Here is a 6,749-nt window from a genome sequence, read left to right as displayed (position 1 = left end):
CCATCTCTTTCAAATCTCGCTTGCAAATTCTGTTCTGCCATCTGTCCAATTAAAAAAAGATTCTTGGTTATTGTAGGTACATGTAGTACATCATGCAAGCTCTTTTTCTTGCCATTAGGAGAGGCATCAACAACTGAGCAATTTCTATGTGTTGAATGTCATGTTGGTTGTCATCCCCAGTACACACATAACCATGTGAACCTGCAACCATCTCATCAAACCATTCTCCATGGGGTGTCATATGATTTGAAGCCCCTGAATCAATGTACCATCTCTCATCTCTGTTCTGCCTAGATGCATTCTTAAACACATGTTGCATGGCAAACAATTAGTCAACCTGCTCATCATGAGCACCGCTAGAAGATGCATAGTGCCCATGATGTTTGCCATTTGCCTTCATATCTCCTTGCTTCTTATAACAATCCTTTGCAATGTGTCCAAATCTGCCGCAATAATGATAGTCCTTATCTTTGTTTGACTGATCATTTGACTGCCATAAACCAAATCCACCACCTCTACCATGGGTTGATCTCCTCCTGCCTCTAAAGTGCCAGATCCACACTAGCCCTGTGTATTTGTCCTATGCTAGGCATTCTGCTAATGTTGTCCATAAGTGTTTCGAGTGTCTCCTTGACCTTGAAAAGAGCCACGGCCTCTACCACCTCTGCCACGCTGCTTGAGTAAAGAACAGTGTCTCTGCTTTGAGATGTACTAGAACGTGTATTTAGCCCAAGCTTAACTTCCTCATGAAATAGCAAAGCAATCAGCTCTCACAAAAATAGACGTATCAAATGCTTTATACTCTTTGCCAAGTCCATTCAATGTCACTGCAATCATATCATTCTCAGACACACTGAAGATCCAATGGTGGCAAGTTGATCCACTATGTTCTTGATCTCTGTAGTATAGGCCTGAATGCTTCTGCCTTTCCTAGACATGTTATTGAAATGTTGCTTTAGCTTAATCTTTCTTGCATGTGTTACATTTCCACAATTCTTCATGAGTATGTCCCATGCATCCTTTGGGAAACTGCATCAAGTAATTTGTATAACCATAGCATCTAATATATATAAGGAAAACCAATGTAGCACCTTGCATGCTCTCTCAGTCCATAGCTTATGAGCCCTTTTCTGATCATCTATCGGATTCCTTTCATGTATTTCAAATTCAGCCTCATCACCTGTACATAAGTCCCAATAACCTCTGCCAACCAAAAAAGTCTTCATATAGAACTTGCATAAAGCAAATTTTTTGTTGTTTAGCTTTTCTCCCACAATTTGAGTGATATTGTCAGTGCCTTGAGCATTTGCCATAGTTGCAGCTTAGGCATTCAGTGATGTATACAACCTGTAAGTATCCGACTCCTTTTTCTACAGTTCAAGACCGGTTTCCTACTATTCAGGACAATTTCCTGCAATTCAGGACAATTTTCCTGACACCTTCTTACTGTAAACTATATTCCAACAATGAAAAAACACAATCAACTAAGCATAAACCAAGCTCAAATTAGTTCAAAACATTCTATGGTAGTGGCAAAACATCCCAGCAACAAACTATATCCATATAAGTATCAATGTTTGTATTGTATGCAAGTAGCAGTACCAAATATAGCCAGCCCACTCCTATAACCAATAGTATTTTCTTTGTTAAAACAAGAGTATTCAGACCTCAAAACAGCCCCAAATCATCTCATTCAGTTGCGACTCTATTCATGAGTTGATACATGTCCAACCGGTCAGAATATATTGCATGTATGTCAAGTGAAGATGATAGGTATCCTTCCTATAGATAATAACCAGTCAATACCCTAATATAACTAGCAACAAATCAATCCAAACTTTGGACTTTCAGCATTCACAATATCCCAAAAAGCATCTACCACTCAAGTGGTATGATCCAAGCATTTATCAGTAGCAAATAAGCACCACAAATACTTCAACCTTGTAGGTATATTGTTTCCAAATTAAGACAGCAACCAGTTCACTATTTCTAGCCTACAAATAAGCTCCAAAACTGAGCATTTAATACTCTAATATCATTCTCAAATGCATGATAATAAGGGCATATGCATTGTCAAGATGAAAGCCACCAGTGCCCTGGAATCACCTGTTGTCTACTACAGTAAGCAACCAGTCTGCACAGGTCCGTGCTAAATATCTCAAAATCTGTGAGGCATTTGAAAAACTTTCTTCTGAAAATTATAGACCACGTCGAAATGGTCATGGATTGCAAGCCATTTCTCCAAAAACCATTTCTGTAGCAAGATATAGCTTATGGAAAAAAACAGGCTGCATGCACAGTCTCCTTTGATGATGTTTTCTTCAAATCTAATGTCTTGATGTCAAATGGCCGCTACCAAGCCTTCAAGCTTCAAGCATTCAGGCTCTAATACCATGTTGGAAGAGAGAGGGAGAGACAGAGTGGAGTGGAAGATAAGCCTCAACTCATTGTTGTTCTTCTTCCATTATTCTTCTATCATACTAACTAAAAGAGACTTACACACATAGGTATGACTAACCAAGACTAACTATGGTTAGGTCACTGACTACACTGACTTATTGAATGTCACACACATGTACATCTGTATCCAGCTAATGTCGGTCACACACATAAAGATAGACTAACTGAAGAGTAAAGGGAGCTTGATATTCTAACACAAGGACTTGTATGTAGGGCCAAGTCCATTTAAAATGATTGAAACCAAGTCATCATCATCAACAAAAGTGTATCAATAAATGGAAGTAAGATCCTCTCCAATCTGCTTAATCTTTGCAACATAGCATTAATGCTCTGATTTCTGTGCCATGCATCATGTATCTTTCTTTCCTCCAAAAAAGTACGATATATCCTTTCAATTATCTCTCGTCTATCCTTACACATACTTGCCTTTTATATGTGTGGAATCAAAGTCTCCAAAATACATATGGAGATCTAATGTAGTACCTTCATGTTTTTACCTCCTGAATCCTTGTAGGCCTTTTTCACTTTTTCTATTGGTTCCTTAGGAAGCTTAGGATATGTGTCCTCATCTGTAATGAGGTTCCAAACACCTCTTCCCATAAGAAAAATGTCCATACGATAGGACCAAACACTATAGCTATGCTTTATCAACTTGTTCCTAGCAGCAATTTGTGTTATTTGAACAGTTTCCAACATTATGATTACTATAATTTCAAAAAACCAATAATATACAATTTTCAAAACCATTGCTCAAGACGCATACATCAACAACATCATCTGCATAGGTTTCAAGACCAAAATCCATCAAATAGGCCCAAAAAATGCATGTAAGCTGAAGTCTAATGAATTAAGTATCATAAATGTGTCCAATTGCAACCAAATTCATCCATATAGGATGTCCACATGATGTACATGTGTTCTCCAGCAGTAAGAAACATTGCATATGGAGCTCAAATGATGCCCATATGACCCAAAAAGCATTAAAATATGGATCTAAATTTTATAATTTTTCTTACTCTATTTTTACAATTTTTTATTCTAAGAATGAAACCTAAACAAAGCTCAACGTATAGTTTTTTTCAAAATTTTGTGTAATTTTTTACCCTTTAAAATGGCACCCAAGAGTTGTATAGAAACTATCGTTTTCCCACTTCAACACAACTAGTTCTCTTTTCCTATATTGTGACCACTTAGATTTGTAAACTAGTTCTCAAATTTAACTAGTTCAAGCCAAGCTCTGTGTGAAGGCAAATTTGCAAACTAACTAGTTTAGATAGAACTCAAGTATGAACACATAACCAAAACTAACTCAATCCTTGAGGTGTGAAAAGGGGTTAATTAATGGGGTTCCTTAACCTTTGAATTAAGACTAAAAAACTTTAAAAACTAATGTATGTGGAGTAGGATGACATCGTCTCTAATCACACACCTAAGGATTGTGGCATGTTCTAGCCATCTTCAATTACAATGAGGACATACTTAAGTCCTTCTCGATGAAATATGGAGCTTAAGATTCTCTAATAGCAAAAATAAACTATTCTTCTTCTCTTCTCTATTCACTATTGATGACAAAGCCCCTTGGTTCTTTTTTTAAACAAGCCCTATGCTTCTTCCTTGAGCTGCCCCTGTGCTTTTGGGCTCAAGCAAGCCCCAACTCAAGTAGGCTCCTTGCTTCCAACATCTATATAGAACCTAATTTGTATCAAAAAACATATTGAAACCTTACTATCATACATGATTTCTAGTCTTCAATGGCTTCATGAAGGCATTCAAAGTGAGCAATAGAGCCCCAAATTTGAGTTATAATGGCTCTTTCAATCTATATGCCTATTTTGAGTTGATTAGATGAAGATTGAACCTAATTTAATTGCAAATAGCAAGCTTTCATTTGATGTAGACCTCCCTTAATGTGCTCCTCAATCCGATTCTTCAGTGTTAAAGGCAGCAACAGCTAGCATCCTTTAAAGCTAGGAGCCACCAACAATGCATTAAGTAGTCGACGAGAGCAAAAGTAGTAAAGACTACCTAGCATAGCACATGGGTAGAGAGAATGTCTTGCTACAGGAAACAACCTATATAAAGGAAGGGAGCAAATCACTACTATTGTTATTCAAGCATACAAATAGCCCTAGAGGGCAAGTATCAAAGGGTCCTCTTGCTCGATGCCATACCCTTCTCAAGTCTTTTCTGCTAGTATTTCTTGATTGGAATCTTGAGTGCTCTCTAATAGCAGAGCTTATATTGTACTATCCACAGTCATTACATTCGACAATAGTGTTACCTTGGTCTTGTATCCCTATAGTTTTTTAGTACCTTTTGTTCCCAAAGATCTGTGTCGTGACCATTTTGGTTCCTGACTATTGTATTGATTCTTACTTTAGTAATATATTTTGGATTGAACCTTGGATACATTTGGTGTTTGATACCTGTGATGTGAATATGTAACGCTTTGTAACCTGGCCACTAAATCTCAAAAGTGATATCAATGTTTGTCTCTATCAATTCTGAGTATGTATGTTGTCATTCCTATGGTGGTTGTGCTTGGACATTGATTTACACATGGTGACCACAATTATTATTGCTCCATACACTAGGCTAAATGCATACATGTTCACACGGTTTGCCTAAGGCAGTTCCATTGGCTTTAGGCCACATATGACAGTCCCAATTTAGACAGCGCCAAACAATATCACCTTTTGAGGTTGTTCCATTCCTCAATGAGGCTATATCCAAAGTGCAAAAAGCTTCTTCACAATTCTAAAATCATTGGTTGCATTCCACTCCTCTGATGACCTTTTTGTCTTTCCACCCATTATGCCATTAAACCTAATGAGTCATTTCCTAGCTTCACTCAACCTGATCTGTGTTACATCCATTGTCACAACTCCACCTTTACTTCCAATTTCAATGGCACACCAACCCAACATATCCCTCCCCAAGTTCTCTAGATCTTACAATGAAGATTTGAATGCTTTTATTAGATAGTTTGATGTGGCATACACAATCAATTACCCTGCAAGGAAGCCCACAAGGTCACTGTATTCAAATGCTCGATGTGAAAAAAGGTTGCAACCTGGGTTTCCAAAAATTCCCCATGAGCTTGGAATTCGTGTCAGAAACAATCTTCATAGGTAATCCATGAAGCTTGAAATTTTCTTCCATGAACATATCTGCCGCCTGTTTGGCTAAATATTGGACTTTGGTATGTAAGACTAACAAGAAATGCTAAACAACAAGAAATTATGAGAACCATAGCTTGCCACTTCTTAATTCAAGATGTCTTACAACCAAAAATTACAAGAGATGTTGAAGCCATGGTAGCTTGAGAATAAATTGATGATAGCTACTACAAGGAACTCACCCCTTACAATGGTGGGGAAGGAATTACCTTCAAGCTCCAAGAAGTGGAGATGTGAAAAATGATTAAAAGATGATTTACAGTGGCACCCTCTTGCCTTTTATACTCTAGTTTGAAATAGGCTAATTACCTAACTAAGGTAGCAAGAAAATTGCTTTATTACAACAAACCCCAATTTGATTATAAATCTAGAGCCTATGAAGTTAAACCAGGCTTGGTACAATGAACAATACACTTGGTCCAAGGAAAAAACAAAAAATTTGTGCAAGAAGATCCACAACCAAGTGGAGAGAAGAATCAAGGCAGTGGCCCTGGAACTCAAAAAGGAAAGCAGCCAAAAGCTCATCTTAGCAAGCAAAAAAGTGCAAATCTAGATGATAACCCTAGAAGTAGTGGAAGTCAACAGAAGGAGATTAAACCCACAATAGTGGAAGGGAACACACCAAGCACGTCGACTCTTCCAGAATCATTTGAAGCATCAACTAGATGGGGACCTATTAATATTATTGTTACATTAGAGGTGATCTACTAAATCTAGTCTCAGCTTTCAAGGAGGATCACCTCCTAAAAATGATTCGACCTAAGTGTGGTATTGCCAAAACCGGAAGTAGCGGCCAAGGCATCCCATGCTTTGAAGGAAACAATTCAGAAGATCCAATAACAACTAGTCCCAACATGGCCCCTATGTTTGAACCAACTATTTTGATGATGCCTATTTGGTGCAAGTACTAGATCATCTAGAATATACTACTCGACAACAGATCACGAGTAAATATCATCACATTGGTGACTTGCCAACAACAGGATTGATGGATTGGGAAATAGTCCCCTTCCTAGTGAGGATGGCCAATCAGTAGTGAGTACGACATCTAGGCAAATTATTAGGTTTGTACTTCTAGAAATTGCCACATTCCAATTTCTAGTTTCCCTT

Source organism: Lygodium microphyllum, chromosome 6 (genome assembly GCF_053477565.2).
Source record: "Lygodium microphyllum isolate KBCC chromosome 6, Lygodium_microphyllum_v1.1.10, whole genome shotgun sequence".
NCBI lineage: Eukaryota > Viridiplantae > Streptophyta > Polypodiopsida > Schizaeales > Lygodiaceae > Lygodium > Lygodium microphyllum.
Note: the sequence above shows the minus strand (reverse complement) of the source record.